This window comes from Solanum dulcamara, chromosome 2 (genome assembly GCF_947179165.1).
Source record: "Solanum dulcamara chromosome 2, daSolDulc1.2, whole genome shotgun sequence".
Classification (NCBI taxonomy): Eukaryota; Viridiplantae; Streptophyta; class Magnoliopsida; order Solanales; family Solanaceae; genus Solanum; species Solanum dulcamara.
The window spans coordinates 40,568,358-40,589,856 of record NC_077238.1 but is presented as its reverse complement, the minus strand read 5'-3'; positions in this window follow the sequence as shown (position 1 = coordinate 40,589,856).

The window sequence follows — 21,499 nt, the reverse complement described above, 5'->3', positions numbered from 1 at the left end:
AGGGAGTGCAAAGTGAGTCTTGTAGCCAATGTCGTATTATGGAATCTTCGACCTCGTATATTACTTCTTGCCTTCTTTAGATGACATCAACTGGTACTCTCTCCTTTTGGGTTTTGCTTTTTGCCCATCATAGTTGGCTACCAAGTTGTGCTAAGGTCCCCTCACATAATGACCTGTATAGCCATTCCATTGTTTGCCTTATCATTAACTAGTATTATGTTGAAGAACTGTGGCATACAAGTATGACATCTGTTAGTAATCGGCTAATCCTGATTGTTTTGCTTAAGCTCTTTTACAATTCCCTTATCATAACTTATAACACTCTAGGTACATAATCTTGTGTCGTTACTTTGCCACTAGTTCAGATTCTCCCATCTCGTGCAATCATAACAGCACTAAGACACTGGATCCCACTAGAATTTTGAAGTTAAACGTGTTTAGGTGAGAGTAGTACTAGGATTGGTGACCCCCCGGGAAGTCCTCGTATCACGTTCCATTGCCATCCTTGCAATAATGTGTGAAGGCACTCATCTTAGCCCAAGATTTACCTTAGCATTTTCTCGCTAGTCTTCATATGTCGCCTTTCCCCCTCTTTTTCTCTCTTACAACCGGTATCGAGGTAGATCTTTAATTCAACCATGACTGTGTCCTTTTTGGACATTTGATTTATATTCTCTTTGTATTCCTCTGTAACATCTCCAAAATATCATAAATCCTTTTCATCATATACTCCTCCGCTTGGTTTTATGTTGTATATAACTATTCGTAGGTTGCAAAACTACTCTTATACCACTAGTATGAGGTAAACGCAGTCTTTTCATCTCATGGCCTGTCTTGCTTTACATATCGACTTCACATTAGGACTTGCTCGTACTAACGCTATTTTGTCCTACTTTTTTCTTCTCTTCCTTTACGTACTCCTTGGTCTCTTCATTTCCTACCGTAGGAGATTTTATATTCTCCTTGCTACTTGTACGTCCCGATATCAGTGACCAATGACGTTGTTGCCATATCTTAATTTTTACTCAAACACAACCCTACTACCCTTTTTGCGGCCCTTAGTTTGCTCAGTCCTACTCTCTTATTGTATTCACCCCTTTTTGTAGGCACCCATGATTCTTCGCACGGTCTCAGATACCACGGCTACTATCTATTTATTATTGGCCGTGAGATTTTGCTAACTCATGCCAATATAGGATCTCTCTTGAAATTTAAGCGGTCCCGTCAACATGTGACAGTGTCAGTTGATTTCCTCTCATGCTTTTATTTCTCTTGTCCACTTCATCCCTTTAGAGTGTACCTAGTCATCCTTCTGTTTATTTTTAATTGTTCATATGCATATGATTCTGTTCCAACATATTTGACATATTGCACGATGTCTACACCTTCTGTTAACTCATCTATACTTTAGGTTACCCCTGTAAGAAACCTTAATATAACCATGGGGTGCTCAGAATTCTCAATAACTAGTACCCAATCTAGTCCAAGTACTGGTACTCAAGTCATATAACTAATGTAGTAGTTTAGCCGAAGCCATATTTCATTCATCCCAATCAGTACGTTACTAGTGCTTATAATTGTGTCTGATTCTCCATTCGAGGGCACTTATACTCTGATGACATGTGTTTCACATTTTGTTAGCACCTCTCATTTTTCCAAAGGATACCATTTGTTCCTTTAATAATTTCATAATGCCTTAGTTGTTTTGCAATTTTTCATTCCCTATCCTCGAGGGATCCCACTATTTCCAAAGTGGAGGTACATATACACTGTACCCCTTTCTGCTTCATGAGCTTGCATCCTTATCGTGTACCCGATGCTAACTCCTAATCTTACTAACAATCAAATTCTTTAGTTACTTCTTTACTAGGCTCTACGTACTTCCATGATGATCCTCGTTATATTCACACAATATTCTGCTCAAGGTCAATCCCGGAGGGTAATATTTCTTAAATTTTATTAACTATCCTTACTCTGGTCTAATTCTACCTAGTAGAGAAAGCGTACTTAATCCCTTATCCTTCCTCGTCATTCTCATCCTTAATGTTATGACCGAACCACGTAGGCCGCGACTGGGGTCTGACCTAGACCCCCTTATGCGTATTTATCAATTATACTTAAGTTGAATAGTGTGTGATGTGATACTATATATAAAAACCCCAATGGGTCAAAAACTTTTTTCATCTACCTGTAGCCTCTTTCACCTATATCATACCATGAAAGGGCACGCAAGCCGACAAGACTGCCATAACACAAAAATATTTGCAATATGCCGTATTAGTATAACTGAAACAAACTTACTATCAACCCATATACACATGTCTACAGACCTCTAAGAGTATTAACTGTATCATATGGCAGGACAGGGCCCCCGAATAAATAAATATGTACATTAAATAACCAGTATCAAAAGTTAGGCTCCAAAATGGTGGAGCACTTCCAACATAGCTGAGAGGAAATACTAAGCTAATGGATCTCCAAAACAAACATTTGTACCTACGGGCATGAAACGCAACCCCCCGAAGAAAGGGGGGCTAATACGATATATGTACTGAGTATATAAAGTATAATATATCATAATTGAAACAACAACTGAAATGAGGATGCAGGAAACATGCATAACAGTTAACAGATTACTGTACCTGCAGCTTGGTACATGCAGTCATATACCTTATCACACCCTATACCCGACCCTCTAGTGAACTCGGTGTCATAATAATTTCATAATAATTGCATGTCGTCATATCATCATGTATATTATTTCATCATGTCATTGTATACGGCATCATATCATCGTATACGACATAATCTCATATGTCATCATAGTATACCCGGTCCACTTTGGGGCTCGGGGTCACAAATGTATTTCTATATTTTCATATGCATGCCTACATAAAGTATCCGACCCATCATGGGACTCGGTGTTAGAAATGTTTTATAAGGTCATCATATGCATACATGTGTCGTACCCTTCCCTCTGTGCGGACTCGATCATATCATTATATGTCATACCCGACCCTTTATGGGACTCGATCATACCCATCTCTTTATGGGACTCAGTGAATGCTCATATCATCATATATATACATACGTACCTAGCCATCTAGTGAGGAACTCGGAGATTTTTTCATGTCATTGCATTATCATGTCCTCGTATAGCATACCTAGCCTTTTAGTGAGAAACTCGGTGGATAATGCAGTGAACTATGCACGTCTACATTCCCAGCCCAGGACTCAGTGATAGAAGAGATAAAGTATGTACGAGTGGAGTAGTGAGTAACCATATGCAATTTAAAACATTATTAGAGACCCGATAGTATAAGAGGATTAAGTTATCGTCTGAGGACCCGAGTAGTAGTGTCGTCATCTTGACTGCCTTCTAAATGCCATTAGGGGCTATATTAATTAGCATCCCGGGGTCCCTAGACATGTACTAAAGTAATGCTAACCACTTAAGGAATCCAGAGCACTTGTTTTCATATAGTCTTTACAACTAGGATCCCGTATATTCATTAATTCCTTAGCATATAGAAGGTTCAAGGAAAGTAGCTCAACTATTATAAAAGTTCAACCTCCAGAAGTGAATAAGAGACACTTAGGAATGGAATCACCTCAGAAATCGTATCATCTTTCACTTATATCTAGGACATGCCAAAGAAGAGAAAGGATAGGCTTTACATACTTATGCCAAAAATATGCCAAGAGAAAAAAGGTAGCTTCACATACCTCTTATTGATTGCTTTTAACCCGGTTTGTCGCGTCGTCCTCTGAACCTATTTAACACGAAGGTAACACTAATATTAATAACCTTTAACTTTCCAGCTACTAAATCCACAACCAAGCAAGCACAGGAATCAATTCCTTATCCGTCTTGCTCGACTAGTCTTGACTAGTCTTTAAGTTAGTTAAGGAGTTAGTGAAAACCGGGCAGCATCTCCTCTATAACTTGCCCTATCCGAACTTTTAATTTAATCCCCAAACCCTAGAAGAAAACCAACAACAACAATCAAAATCTCGTATACAATTAAAATATGGCAACATTATGCAATACAAGCTTCCAACAACTCGCTTAAAATTACGAGACCAAAATCGGGTTTTTAGTCTCTATTTCATAAAATCTTTAACCGTATGGAAAGGGGGGCCGTGTGGATTAAACCATCATCTCCAAAACACCTTATGGAACGTTTTCCATCCCTGTAACATACAATAAAAGCACCTTCAAGCCCAGCACAACAGCCACAACACCTTACTCGACATTCGATTTAACTATGATGGCCTTAGTTTAGTTTTTTTTCAACGTCAAGCATACTTGTGCAATTTTTATAGTTCCACCATGTATAAGATGTGTAATAAACTCCATAAACACACCATAAACTCCAAATTGAAATAAAACCCTTCCCTTACCCGAAATTGACCAAAGCTTGCCAAAATTTGCCTCGAAAGTTCTCTCGTTGCGGCTGAAATTTTGTGGCTGCTTGTTACCCTTTTGATGCTTTTCCAAACATAAAATTTACATTATTAACACCTTAATATCATTTCCAATCCCTTACCAAAATGTGGTAGAAGAGAACCAAGCCATACATTGCTAAAACTTGTCTCGGAAGTTCTCTTAACATGCTGAAAGTTAGCGCACTGTTTGTGGCACTACTCCGCTGCCCCAAATAGTTAATTTACACTATTAAACACCATTATATCACCGTAGTATACCTTAAATAATTAATTCACAAAATAAAACCGGAGCTTACCTTGGCAGCCCTGCTTGGGCGTAGCTCTCCCTCTCTAGTTCTAGGGTTTTCTCTATTTTTTTCCAAGCTTAAAGATGAAGAATGAAAATATTCAGAAACTTACATGTATATATACCCTTTTTAAGAGGGTGACATATGGAAGCTCCTAGGGGTGACATGAGGTAGCCCCCTAGGGTGCCACCTCAGCCCATGCGGCCACTCACATGCTGCCACATGCCAGTGGGGTCCACCTCGAGTAGGTGAGTCACCTACTTACACCAAGTAGGTGCATCACCTACTTGTCACCTTCTTGCTTCTTTTCGTAAATTCGAAATCTAGTTTTTACTCCTTTTCATAGGTTCGTAATCTCTTCTCACTTCAAGAGCCTATGTATTCCTTGCTACTTAAGATTGACGTGTACTCAAGTAGCTTAGTTATGTAAGATGTCCAAGTCGATAGCCTACGCAAGTAAGTCGAGTCCTACGACTCATTACCTGGCCTCCAACTCCTTTCAAATTCCTATAACCCTATTTCTAATCTTCCCTATTATGGGGCATCATATCTCCCTTCCTTAGAGTTATTTAGTAACGTTATAGATATTGTGGATCATATGATAGCTTTAGAGAAGCTAGATAGGTGTTCCCATGTACCAAAAGTGTCGGGCATAACATCCTTCCCTTTAGAACATTCATCCTCAAATGTTAATTAGTCTCATAAGGTCTTACAAGGACTTCTGGAATTCTCTATAACAATTTTCATGCATAGGCCTATTATTTATCAACCCAATCAATTTAGGAGTTTTGGTCACCTGTAGACGTAGGGAACAGTTACCAATATTTCTTTTCCATCTCTGCTTCGGCTTCCCAGATCATTTCTTCTTTATTCTTATCTCATAAGCAGTCTTATTATCCATCACAATTATTTTTCCCTAGTACTCTTGTTTTAATCATACTGTTACTTTTTTCAACCATAGCTCATCACAGTTTATCCCTATTAATCAATTCAGTTGGTGCCTTAATATATCATTATATCAAGACCTGCCAGTCTTCTCTAAATCATCTCTTAGGATCACAAGTCTTTTCCAACTTCATTTTACCATACCAGTATCATCCTCCTTGTACTATTGTCGTCCAGCCAGCAATTAACTCATTCCTCAAGGTCAGCCATACTCGCAGTTTAGTCAAATCTTATCATTATGGTGGACACGACCTTTCACGACATATTACAACCTTGTAGCTCATTCTCTTTTTATTTCTCAAAAAATTTTAGCAGAGTTTCCTCTGTATTTCTTACTATATCAAAACCTGCACGCAGAAAATACCAACAATGCCTCACAGGTCCATCATATATATTCATATCATATCATATCTCAGCCACACAGGGCGCCCAATATCAACAGTATGAAAATGGACTTACCTCATATGTCCACTCAAACTGCACTTATTGCACTTTCCTATTTACTTTCCCTCTCACTTTTGAACTTTAAATGTCAATCGTATTTCCACACCTTACCTGACATATCTCCTACATGCGTTTTCTTACCTGTATGCTCTATAACTTCCAATATTGTCAGTTACTTTCTCCTATTAATGTTGTCCTTCTACTAAAATTACCGGTTAGTATAAGGAATTTTATTCCCTAGGATTCGGATCTATCGCATGATCTTAGATATGAAATAAAGTAAAATCCTAAATGTCTTGTAGCCTCCTATTTATAGATGTGGTGCACAACACACCAATAAAAAAACTCTACTAGACACAGTTTGTAGACATTCCAAGAACGAACTTTTCTGATACTACTTATGTCTTGACCCAACCCCGTAGGCCGTGACTGGGGTTCGACCTAGACCCCCTTATGCGTATCTATCAGCTATACTTAAGTTGAACAGTGTGCGATATGATACTATACATAAAAACCCCAATGGGTCAAAAACATTTTTCATTTAACTGTATCCTCTTTCACCTGTATCATAACATGAAAGGGCATGCAAACCGACAAGACTGCCATAACACAAAAATATTTGCAGTATTCCGTATGAGCACGACTGAAACAAACTTACAATCAACCCACATACACATATCTACAGACCTTTAAGAGTAATAATTGTATCATATGGCGGGACTGGGCCCCCGAATAAATAAATATGTACATTAAATGACCAGTATCAAAAGTTAGGCTCCGGAACAGTGGAGCACTTCCAATATAGCTGAGAGGAGATATTAAGCTGACAGATCTCCGAAATGAACATTTGTACCTGCGGGCATGAAATGTATCCCCCCGAATAAAGGGGTCCAATACGACATATGTACTGAGTATATAAAGTATAACATATCATAACTGAAACAACAACTGAAATGGTGATGAAGGAAACATGCAAAACAGTTAACAGATTATTGTACCTGCAGCTTAGGACATGTAGTCATATACCTTATCACACCCTGTACTCTGCCCTCTAGTGAACTCGGTATCATAATCGCTTCATATTAATTACGTGTCGTCATATCATCATGTATATTATTTCATCATATCATCGAATACGACATCATATCATCGTATACGGCATAATCTCATATGTCATCATAGTATATTCGGTCCACTCTGGGGCTCAGGGTCACAAATATATTCCTATATTTTCATATGCATGCCTACATAAAATATTCGGCCCATAATGGGACTCGGTGTCATAAATGTTTTATAAGGTCATCATATACATACATGTGTCTAACCTAGCCCTCTGCGAGGGGTTCGGTCAATAATCATACTATCATAATAGCTATACCATATATGTTATACCCGTCCCTTTATGGGACTTAGTGAATGCTCATATCATCATATATATACATACGTACCTAGTCATCTAGTGAGGAACTCGGAGATTTTTTCATGTCATTGCATTATCATGTCCTCGTATAGCATACCTAGCCTTTTAGTGAGAAACTCGGTGGATAATGCAGTGAACTATGCACGTCTACATTCCCAGCCCAGGACTCAGTGATAGAAGAGATAAAGTATGTACGAGTGGAGTAGTGAGTAACCATATGCAATTTAAAACATTATTAGAGACCCGATAGTATAAGAGGATTAAGCTATCGTCTGAGGACCCGAGTAGTAGTGTCGTCATCTTGACTGCCTTCTAAATGCCATTAGGGGATATATTAATTAGCATCCCGGGGTCCCTAGACATGTACTAAAGTAATGCTAACCACTTAAGGAATCCAGAGCACTTGTTTTCATATAGTCTTTACAACTAGGATCCCGTATATTCATTAATTCCTTAGCATATAGAAGGTTCAAGGAAAGTAGCTCAACTATTATAAAAGTTCAACCTCCAGAAGTGAATAAGAGACACTTAGGAATGGAATCACCTCAAAAATCGTATCATCTTTCACTTATATCTAGGACATGCCAAAGAAGAGAAAGGATAGGCTTTACATACTTATGCCAAAAACATGCCAAGAGAAACAAGGTAGCTTCACATACCTCTTATCGATTGCTTTTAACCCGGCTTGTCGCGTCGTCCTCTGAACCTGTTTAACACGAAGGTAACACTAATATTAATAACCTTTAACTTTCTAGCTACTAAATCCACAACCAAGCAACCACAGGAATCAATTCCTTATCCGTCTTGCTCGACTAGTCTTTAAGTTAGTTAAGGAGTTAGTGAAAACCGAGAAGCATCTCCTCTATAACTTGCCCTATTCGAACTTTCAATTTAATCCCCAAAACCTAGAAGAAAACCAACAACAACAATCATAATTTCGTATGCAATTAAAATATGGCAACATTATGCAATACAAGCTTCCAACAACTCGCTTAAAATTACGAGACCAAAATCGCGTTTTTAGTCTCCATTTCATAAAATCTTTAACCGTATGGAATGGAGGATCGTTTGTCTGCAGCCAGAAGCTCCCACACACCTTTTGGAACGTGTTCCAGCACTGAAACATACAATAAAATCACCTGCAATCCCATCACAACAACCCCAACACCCTACTCGATATTCGATTTAACTATGACGGCCTTAGTTTAGTTTGTTTCCAACGTCAAGAATCCTTGTGCAATTTTTATAGTTCCATCCACGTATAAGATGTTTAATAAACTCTATAAACACACCATAAACTGTAAATTAAAGGAAAACCCTTACCTTACCCGAAATGGCCAAAGCTTGCCAAAATTCACCTCGGAAGTTCTCTAGTTGCGGCTGAAATTTTGTGGCTGCTTGTTACCCTTTTGATGCTGGTCCAAATAGAAATATTACATTATTAAAACATTCATATCATGTCCAAACCCTTACCAAAACGTGGGAGAAGAGTACCAAGCCATACCTTGCCAAAACTTATCTCGGAAGTTCTCTTAACATGCTGAAAGTTAGCGGACTGTTTGTGGCGCTACTCCGCTGCCCCAAATAGTTAATTTACACTATTAAACATCGTTATATCACCATACGATACCTTAAATAATTAATTGACGGAATAAAACTGGAGCTTACCTTGGCAGCCATGCTTGGCCGTAGCTCTCCCTCTCTAGTTCTAGGGTTTTCTCTATTTTTTTCAAGCTTAAAGATGAAGAATGAAAATACTCAGAAACTTACATGTATATATTCCCTTTTTAAGAGGGAGACATATGGCAGCCCCTAGGGGTGACACATAGCAGCCCCCCTAGGGCACCACCTCAGCCCATGCGGCCACTCATATGCTGCCACATGCCAGTGGGGTCCATCTTGAGTAGGTGAGTCACCTACTTACACCAAGTAGGTGCATCACTTACTTGTCACCTACTTGCTTCTTTTCGTAAATTTGGAATCTAGTTTTTTCTCCTTTTCGTAGGTTCGTAATCTTATCTTACTTCAAGAGCCTACGTATTCCTTTCTACTTAAGCTTGATGTGTACTCTAGTAGCTTAGTTATGTAAGACGTCCAAGTCGATAGCCTATGCAAGTAAGTCGAATCCTACGACTCATTACCTGGCCTCCAACTCCTTTCAAATTCCTATAACCCTATTTCTAATCTTCCCTATTATGGGGCATCACATCCTCCCTTCCTTAGAGTTATCTAGTAACGTTATAGATACTGTGGGTCACATGATAGCTTTAGACAAGCTAGATATCCATCACCATTCTTCTTACTATATCAGTATTGACCTTCAACTTGGCACCCATATCACAATTAACTTATTTCCCAAAGTTAGTTGTACTCCTAGTTTAGTCGGATCTTATCTTTACCTTGGATACGATCTCTCAAGATATATTACAACCGTATATCTAATTCTCTTTTTATTTCTAAAAAACTTTCGGCAGAGTTTCCTCTATATTCCTTACTATCCCAAACCTACACTCAGGAAATACCAACAATGCCTCACAGGGACAATACATATATATTCATATCACAGCCTCACAGGGCGCCCAATATCAACAATAGTATAAAATGATGGACTTACCTCATATGTCAAACTCGAACTGCACCCATTACACTTTCCTTTCTACTTTTCTTTTCAATTTTCAACTTTACATTTCAATCATATTTCAATCTTCTTACCTTACCCAACATGCCTCTTTTGCACCATTACTTACTTGTATACTGTGTAGCTTTCAATATCATCCGTCGACCATGACGGGTGCCCGAATGGGACACTCGCGTATATCCCTGCTGTCTGTAAGTAAATCTATCCCCTGTTTAAGTCATAGCACATCAATGGGCAAGATAACATATAAGCCGGCGAGGCTTATCATAGGTACCACTATACATTCATGTATATACAACCCATACACAACCCACATACATGTCCATAGACCTCTAAGAGTAAGAACAGTAACATAAGGTGGGACAGGGCCCTCTCTATACCCGTTAACAAATAAATATATACATCGAAGGTTAATACCAAAACTAGGCTCCGGCATAATGGAGCGCTTCTGAACTACTGAGTGGAACTCCTATGCTGACAGATCCCTAAAGTGTGTATCTGTACCTACGGGCATAAACGTAGCCCCTCGAAGAAAGGGGGGTCAGTACGACATATGTATTGAGTATCTAAAGCATAGACATCATAAGGAAATTACAGTTGGCGTAGGGATGCAGGGGTCAAGTATAACATTTAACCATTTACTGTACTCGCATCGTATAAAAGAAAGTCATACATATTACCATCATTTACTGTGCCTGGACCGTTAGGGGACTCGGTCTACCATCTACATCATTCTGGCATTATAAGCATATACATATTATTAGCACTGTGGAACGTACAGCCCAATCCATGTATATAGTAAGTACATATTGAGGAACATATGGCCCAATCCACAGATCGTATAATAATGTCGAGGAACGTTCGGTCCGATCCACATATCATATAGTAATGCCATGGAACATTTGTCCTGATCTACGTATCATATAGTAATATCGAGGAATGTTCGTCCTGATCCATATATCATATAGTAATGCCGAGGAATATTTGGTCTGATCTACATATCATATACTGTACCCGGCCCTTTATGGGACTTAGTGTCATCATATCATCATATACCATACCTGGCCCTTTATGGGACTTGGTGTCATCATATCATTATATACCATACCTGGCCCTTTATGGAACTCGGTATCATAATTATCATATATCGTACCCGAACTTTTATGGGACTCGGTGTCATAATTATCACATACCATACCCAGCCCTTTATGGGACTCGGTATCATAATCATCATATATAGTACCCGACCCTTTATAGGACTCGATGTCATAATCAACATATACCGTACCCGACCCTTTATGGGACTCGGTGTCATAATCATTATATATCATACCTGGCCCTTTATGGGACTCAGTGTCAGATGTATTACAGTATATACAAATCAAGTAGTGAGTAACCATATATAATCTAAATTGTTATCAGAGACTCGACAATGTAAGAAGATTAAGCTATCGTCCAAGGACCAAAATAGTAGTGTAGCCATCTTGAGTGCCTTCTAAATGTCATTAAGGCCTATATCACTTAGGATCTCGGGGACCCTAGACATGTACTAAAGTAATACTAACAGTTCATAGAATTAGGAATACCCATCGTCACATAGTCCTTAGGACTAGGAGCTTATGCATGTAGTACTTCTCAACCTATGGAGTTCAAGAAAAGTAGTTCAACTTACTACAAGGGTTTGACATTCAGAAGTGAATAAGAGATATGTATTACATTTAGGACTTAAAAGTGGAGTTACCCCAGAGCTCGTATCAGATTTTACTTACAATTAGGACATGAAAAAGGAAGAGAAAGAATAAGCTTTACCTAGTCTCTACTTTTCCTCAAGGAGTCATCATTTATATATATCGTACCCGGCCCATCATGGGCTCAGTATCATAACCTTATTATTGTATTACCTTACCATCATAGCACCACACTTATGTCAAAAACATATCAAGAGGAAAGAAGGGTAGATCTGCGTACTTATGCCAAAACATGCCAAGATAAAGGAGATAACTTCACATACTTACTACTCTCCATCATATAGAATCCTTGAGAGGCAATAACTCAACTAGTATAAGAATTCTACCATCGAGAAGTGAATAAGACTTATGAGTCACATTTAGGGTTCTATGAATGGAATTATCCCAATATTTCATATATCAATCACTTAAGGCTAAGACATGCCAAAAGAAAAGAAAGGGTAAGCTTCACATACCTTTTACGAATTACTCTTATACGTTCGCCTCATCATCTCTTGAACCTATTTAAAATGAAAGTAATACTAAGTTTAATGAACTTTTACTTTCCAATTTCCAACTCTACACCCAAGTAATCATTGGAGTTATTTCCTTATCCATTACCCTCGATTAGTTTGTTACTAGTTCCGAATCTACCAAAAATCGGGCAGCATCTCTCCTATAACTTCAATATTTCTGAGATTTCAACTCGGCCACAATATTCAAAACCATATCAACAACAACACCCAGTAGCATATTTACAAGTAAATCACTTCAACCTTACACAATACAAGCTCCAAACAACTAGCTCCAAACTACGATACAAAAATAGAGTTTTTAAATCTTTATTTCACAAAATCTTTAACCATACCAAAAGGAGAGTCTTGTGGCTGAAACCAGAAGAACCCACACCCTTTTCAAAATACTTTAAATCACTGCAACACGCAACCCAACCAGCTACACCTGCAGCACCACAACGACAACCCACTACTCGACTTCGATTTAGCTATAACCACTTTAATTTAGTTTGTTTCTAACGTCAATCACCCTTATGTAATTTTTCCACTTAAAACTTTATTTAAGACATATAATATGCCTTATAACAATATCATAAACCCCAATTTGAAAGGTAATCCCTTACCTTGCCCGAAACTCATCAAACTAGTCGAAACTTACCTCGGAAGTTCCTTTAGCGCGCCTACAACCTTGTGGATGCTTGCTAACATTTTGGTGCTTCTCCAAACCATAAATTTACATTAATAACACATTAATACCCTCTTTTTATACCCCATATAATTAATTTACGGAACGAAATCGGAGAACTCACCTTTTAGTCCCCAAAACCGTAGCTCTCTTTCTCTAGCTTCAAGTTTTCTCTTTTCTTCTTCTTTCTAGAATTTTCTTTTGATAAATATGAACTAAAAGATAAGGATTTGATAAAAGTCATCAAACATACATATATAGGCTTGTTTAGGGGGGTGACACATGTCAAGCCCTAAGTGGTGACACATGTCAAGCCCTAAGTGGTGACACGTATCAAGCCCTCATTGGGCCAACACATCCCTTTCTCTAATCACGAGATTCCATGTGGAATATGGGGACCACACCCTTTTCTCCATCTTCTCCATGTGGAACTCCCAGCTGCTTCCACGTGGCACTCTCATATGCTGCCACATGGCACTTTTTTTTCCCCCTCGTGGGTTTATAATCTCATCTTCTTTTATAAACCTATGTAATCCTTGATACGTAAGCTTGGTATGTACCCCAGTATCTTAAGTATGTAAGATTTCCAATTTAGAAGCTTACATAAATAAATCGAATCCTACGACTTATTATTTGGTCTCCAACTTCTTCCGGATTCTTCTAACTCTATTTCTAATCTTCTCTACTAAGGGGTATCGTATTCTCCTCTACTTAGAGTTATTTGATAGAGTTATATATTATCTGGCTCACATGGTAACTTTTAAGAATCTTAATAGTTCTGAAGAAGTCTTAAGAAGCTTTAAGAAGCTTTAAGAAACTTTAGGAAACCTTAAGAAACTTAAGAGGCTTAGGATCCCTCCAAGAAAATTAAGAGCCTTTCAAGAGACTTAAGAACGTGTTCCAAGGTACAAAAGTATGGGGTGTAACATCATGAATATTATTTTCTATCCATACTTAGACATGTTTGTAGTGGTCTTCATTGATGACATCTTGATTTATTCTCAAAATGAGAAAGATCATAAGGGTTACTTGATGATTTGGTTGCAAACATTGAGAGAGAAGCAATTATTTTCTAAATTTAGTAAGTGCGAGTTTTGGCTAAGGGAAGCTACATTTCTTGGCTATGTGGTGTCCGATGATAGGATTAAAGCAGATCCAAAGAAAATGGAGTTGTTTAAGAATTGACCTAGACCATTATCTCCTTCGGATATTAGAAGCTTTTTAGTCTTAGATGGATTCTATTGAAGTTTTATTTAAGGGTTTTCAGCTATTGCTTCTCCTTTAACCAAGTTGAAACAAAAGAAGGAGAAATTTCAATGGTCGGATCAATGTGAGAAAAGTTTCCAAATATTAAAGGATCATCTCACGTCAGCTCCTATTTTAACATTGTCCGACGATTTAGATGGGTTTTTAATTTATTGTGATGCTTCACATGTGGTTTTGGGTTGTTTCTTGACTTAATATGGTAAATTTATAGCCTATGCTTTTAGGCAAATTAAAGTGCATGAAAGAAATTATCCAACCCATGATCTTGAACTTGCAGTGTTGGTGTTTTCTTTGAAAATTTGGCACCATTATCTTTATGGTATGCATGCTGATATGTTTACCGACCATAGAAGCTTGCAATATGTTTTTCATTAAAAGGATTTAAACCTTAGGAAAAAGAGGTGGCTTGAAATCCTAAAACACTACGACATGAGTGTATTGTACCATCTAGGTAAGGCAAATGTTGTAGTCGATGCTCTTAGTCGGTTATCTATGGATAGTGTTGCATATGTTGAGGAAGGTAAGATGGAGTTGGTTAAATAGGTCCATAGATTGGCACGTTTAGGTGTGCATTTGGTTATTCCAATAATGGAGGCGTTCTTATACATAATGGTTTAGAATTATCTCTTGCGGCAGACGTCAAGGCCAAACAGGACAATGATTCGATTTTGGTTGAATTGAAGAAGTCAGTTGCTGAAAAAGACATTGAGGTTTCTCCCTTGGGAAGATGCGGTATTAAATTACCAAGGTCGTTTGTGTGCTCCAAATGTTGATGGATTAAGAGAGTTAATATTGAATATGGCCCATAGTTCTCGATATTCAATTCATCCAGGATCCACCAAGATGTATCATGATTTAAGAGAACTGTATTAATGGAATGGCATGAAGAAGTACATAGTAGAGTTCGTGGCTAAGTGTCCTAATTTTCAACAAGTGAAAGTTGAATATCAAAGGCCGGGAGGTCTAGCTCAAGACATTGAAATCCCTATTTGGAAGTGGGAAGATGTGAATATGGACTTTGTCACATGTTTTCCTCATACTATAAGACAACATGATTCTATTTGGGTTTTTATGGACCGAATGACTAAATTGGTACATTTCGTATCGGTCAAGACTTCTTATGGTACCGAAGACTATGCTAAGTTGTACATTCGTGAACTTGTGAAACTTTATGGTGTTCCTTTGTCATTTATAATGGATAGAGGTACTTAATTCAATTCACTTTTTTGGATGTCATTTCATAAAGGTCTTGGTACTAGAGATAAGCTAAGTACTGCTTTCCATCCTCAAACTGATGGATAAGCCAAAAGAATGATTCAAACTTTGGACAATATGTTTAGGGTGTGTGTGATTGATATTAAAGGAAGTTGGGATGAGAGTTTGCCTTTGATTGAGTTTTCCTACAACAATAGTTATCACTTCATCATCCAAATAGATCCTTTTAAAGCCTTGTATGAAAGAAGATGTAGGTCTCTATTTGGGTGGTTTGAAGTAGGTGAGATGGCATTGATTGGCCGTGGATGAGATGGCATTGATTGGACCAGATTTGGTAGTTAATGCAATGGAGAATCTAAGGTTCATAAGAGAAGGATTAAAGACAGCTAAAAGTCATCAAAAGTCCTATTTGGGCACTAGGATGAGAGAGCTTCAATTTGATGTGGATGATATGGTATATTTGAAGGTTTCACCGATGATAGGGGTAATGTAGTTTGGTAAGAAAGGAAAGTTGAGTCTTAGATATGTAGGACCCTATAGAATATTGAAGCATATTGGCAAAGTGGCATATGAGTTAGACTTGCCACTTGAGTTGGATTTGGTTCATCCGGTATTTCATGTGTCAATGTTGAGAAAGTTTGTGGGTGATCCAAATTCTATTTTGCCAATGGAGAATGTGAGTATTGAAAAGAACTTGACTTATGAGGAGATCCGATTTGAGATTTTGGACCATCAAGTGAAAAGATTATGGAACAAAGAGTTGTATCTGTTAAAGTCTTATAGAGAAATCAAGAAGTCGAAAGTGCTACATGGGAAGCGGAAGCGGAGATGAGGAAATGATATCTTACCTCTTTTCTTCCAATCCATCCTAAGGTACTTAGACATTTCTACTCAAATCCTCTATAAAAAAATATAAAAATTATAAAAACTCCTACGTTTTGACTCCTCCGTGTCATGAAATATGCATGCATACCATAAAAATGATTATTATTTTTTATGAATAGTTAGAAGTTGCATTGTTGCATTCATGTTGAGTTGTTGCATACTCACTCTATTCTACTCGAGCTAGATCTTATCTCATTCGAGGATGAATGTTCCTAAGGGGGATATATTGTAATATCCCAGGTGTGAGAAAGATAGAGTATGTCATAATAAGATGAATAATTAACCTTTGTCACTCCATTGGTGGGTTAAGGGAGATTTTCATTAAGGGTAAAGTAGTTTTTTCCCTATTTTTATCGGGGGAATGAATCTAGATAGTTTTTTGGGTAGGTTCCTAATATATTTAATCCTCAAAGCTCTTAATTTTTCCTCATTCATTCACTAATAACCCATCCTAAAAGTATTCTCTCTACAAAAGGTTCTCTAAACCTCCATTGAAGACCTAGCAAGAATCTTCTTAAATTCTCCATTGATCTTCAAGTTCTTCTTCAAGTTTTTTTCATAATTTCTATTCAAGATATGTGGGATTAATACATGGGTACATTTGACCCATGGATCCAAAAGAATTTCTTAAATTTTCCAAGAGTTTCAATTAAAACTTTGAATCTTCTTAATTTCAACCTCAATTGCATGAGCTATGATGTATCTTGTGAATTCAAATCTATTTTAGTATAAATTTATTTGTAATTGCTTGGTATCGGTAGATTATTTATATGTATTCACTATTTGTTTAACTAAGGATGAGGATCTCATTATAGGGGATGAAGACTCATGAAAAATGATGAAAAATCTGGGAATTTGCTGGGAAAATGTTGGGGCGGCGTGCCACTACCGCTTTAGGAATGGGTCTTTGTAGTTTGCCTCTGGGTGCGATGCATTACTATAGCACCTATAGAGCGCCCAGTATTTTACACCTTGGCGCGATGCGCCACTATAGCGCCATCACCCAATTTTCCATAAAACACATTCACCAAATGAGGCGTATGTGATAAAAATTCTTTTGTGTAGTTTTGTTGAGCCTTACTTCTCATCAACTACTCTTTGAAGTGCACGAATTATATTTCATTTATGATTTAACCTCTCAAATAAGCATGAATTACTCCTCCATTACATGGACTTAATTTGAAGCATAACTATGCAAGTATGATTTTCTATTGTGTTTCAAATTATGCTTTCTTCATGCAAATTATGGAAAAGGTAACTTAGGGCCCTATGTGGTGACTTAAAGCCTAATGATATGAATTATGTAGTCATGATTTATAATGTGGAAGGAAAACACTCATATTTCACTTACAATATAAAATGAGCTAATTTATAAATTTCAAATCAATGATTATGTCTATGATACGTTAACTATGATTACTTTGCTATATATGTATTCTGTAGGATTTGACTTAGCACCGAGTAGACTAGAGGTGGGGGCCTTACCAAAATCCTCAGTAGAAGCCCCATGTCCAATAAACTACGTGCCACCGTAGGTTGCCTTATGGCTTAGCTAGTGGATCCACATATAGCGTATGTACATGACCAGCCTAGCGGGGTAGAGTCTACCTTGCCAAATAGATTCCCCTTTTCTTTGTTGTATGGGGAGACAACAAGATTCCATGTTATAGATCGCGTGATCTTAATGTCGGTTATGGTTTGTATCCCCCATGTGTTTATGTCTATTATGCTATTTTATGATCTTCAACTATGTCCTTTAAATGCTTTGATCATCACGGTATTCCCTATGGCTTTACTTAACCTTTTTATCATTTATAATCTTGATCATTGCATCTAATAATTCATGTTGCATGTCATTCCCGCATACTTAATATATTCCAATGTATTAATGCATACCTTTTGCCTATATTATCTCATAATGTACGGGTTGAGGTTGAGGATAATATTCATCTACGTGGCTAGTTAAGCTTTTCGATTCGGCGAAGTTGTGGTGAGTCCTCATTCATCAAGGACTAGTTTTCAAGTTGGTTTTTGTTTCTAAATACTTTTGTTAAGTTTCATTTGGAGGGTGACCTAGGGACATATCTTAGCCCCCACCCATGTTCATGATCAGAGGTATCTAGTTAGACAAATATTTCGAGTCTATGTTGTCATGTGACATTCTTCATTTTCTATTCACGGGTTAGACTCTCTTATGATGTTTCTTATTTTACTTTACCTTATGTATACTTATGATATGAGAAAGATGCTTGTTTGTAGACCTTCAAAGTTTCGATCGCTGTGTTATGACTAGGCCCTAGGTCAGGTCGTGACAAGCTTATCTAGCTTCATCATAGGAAATCATAGTATTAGCTCATCTATCATATAACTCATGCAATGTGGGTGTAGACCTTCCATCATAACATATCTTTACTTTAAAAACTAGCTTTAGGGTCTTACTTGCCCTATTATTAACTTGCTTGAAACATCATAGAATCATCGTTCATAAACATCTTTGCATAAAGCATCTTTAAACTCATTCATAAATCTTTCATTGAAATAACTTGGAAATCATTATCATATCTCATAAATCATACTTGAAACTATCTTATAGCTTGGGTCATTAAAATTCAACTTGAAATCATGCAATATGATGTGAATTATGAATAATAAGGATAGAAACATTGATACATAATATAATCATGAAGACCCAATGAAGATCATAAAATTAAGGCTTTTGATTGAATAAATCATAAGAGAATTGAGAAGAAATATTTGGTATTCCATAGGTGAAAGGTACCCATGGATGAAGTCCCACATACCTTAACCTTTATGAGCCCTAAGTTGAAAAGAATGGAGGTTTGATCTTGAAGGAATCCCTTGAATTGCTTGAGGAATAAGAAGACCTGTGAGAGAAAACTTGGGAGAGAAGATTTTAGATTTTGGGAGTTATGTTGAGAATGAGAGGGTTAAAAGACTTTAGGGTAGTTAATAAGAAAGAATCTAGTACCCAAATTCATCCACATTCATTAATGAAATATAGGAAAAAGACCAAAGTATCCCTCACTTAAAAATTAGAAAAGTGACTGGATGGGGAACCCACCATGGTCCGTGAACCTCATCATGGACGGTGGTGGTTATTGTGGTCCTTTTCTTGAACTCAGGAAAAATAAGGATTTGCAAGACTCCCTTCACAGAACCCATAACGGTGAGTGAAGGTCACTATGGCCTGTAGTATGGATAGGGGGTTGGTGTGATGGTGAGAAACCTTAAAGAGGGGTCTGCAAGGTCTTCACCATGGAACCCACCACGATCAGTGAAGGGAAATAAGCCATTGGTGGTTGGGACGTGGTCCCTGCCTTGGAGTGGAATCTGAGGTTCTCATGGAAGGGGTCACCATGGCTTGTGGTGCTCACCGAGGAATATGGTCCTTATCATGGACCTCTTTCCTATAGGTCTTAGGTTTTGAATCACCACCATGACTGCACACCACAAACCGTGGTGTTGAATACATCCCATGATGGCCCTCGTGGTCATCACCTGGTGCCAAAAGCTATATTTTTTAGGAAATTCATCTTTTGATCCTTGTTTTATGAATTTTCAACTTCTGAGATCTTACATAAAAGTCTTTTTTTGGGACTATGAGGAGTCTCTCAAATGAATAGTACAATCCTATCCTACGTTGGCTATGTAGTTGATGAGGTTTGAGTTATTTTATACTCTTATCCAAATCGGTGCTCAATATGTTACGACCCGACCTAGGGTCTAGTCATAACACGGCGATCGAATCTCCGAAGGGATCCAACTAAGCCTCTTGTACATATCATAAGCATACATAAGGTAAAATATAAAAGTGGAAACATCATAAGAGAGTCTAAAACATGAATAGAAATCTGAAAATGTCTTATCACAACATAGACTCAAACATATGTCCAACTAGATGCCTATAAACATGAGTATGGGAGGGGGCTAAGACATGTCCTAAGCTCACCCTTAAAACACAACATAAGCAAAAGTCTTTTGACAAGAAAATAGTAAGTAACTTGAAACTACTCCCCAGTCAATGAAGACTCACCACAACACCTTCGAATGTACAATACCTACTAGTTATGTAGATGATTAGGATCTTCAACCTCAACCCCTGCATTATGAGACAATGTAGGCAAAAAGTATGCATTATTACATTGGAATGTACTAAGTATGAGGGTGTGACATGCAATGTAAATCATGTAATGCAAAGGTCAAGTAAAACACATGATAAGTTGGAATACGTAAAGTCATGAGAAAATTATATTGACCAAAGCATTTAAAAACATATGTTCAAAATTATAACATACTTAAGAAATCATACACATATGGTATAGGAACCATAACCTAAAATAAGACTATATGAGCTATAACATGGAATCCGATGATCCCCACATCGAGAAGGAGGAGGATACTTTGCCAAGGTAGACTCTTAATCATGAACATGTGCTATTTGTGGATCCACTAGCTAGGCTAAAAAGGCAATCCTACGATGGCATGTAATTATGAGACAAGAGACTTTATATAAGGACCCCTTGCTTAGAGCCCCCACCTCAAGTACACATTTGGTGCTAAGTCAAATCCCACGGAATACATACATAACATAAGATCATAATTTTATATATCATAGTCATGATCATAGGCTTAAAATCATAGAGTAGCTCATTTTCATAACATACTTATAATGTGAGAATTGTCCTTTCATCATTACAATCATCTTTGCATAATTCTTATCATTAGGACTTAGGTCGTCTTACTTCATAACTTACATGAAAAACTATAATTTGAAACATACTTATAATTTATTATCATAATGGAAATACATAGTCATAATTAATACTTTGAAAATTCATGACCATAGTTTGGACTTGAAATTAGTGTATGACATTAATGCATAATCAATTTACTTGAAAATCATGAAATTAACTTGAAGATATGCATGATCATAAACTTTATATCAAACCATACATAATTCATATAGATAATATCCTTTAGAAGCATAAATCAAAATACTCAT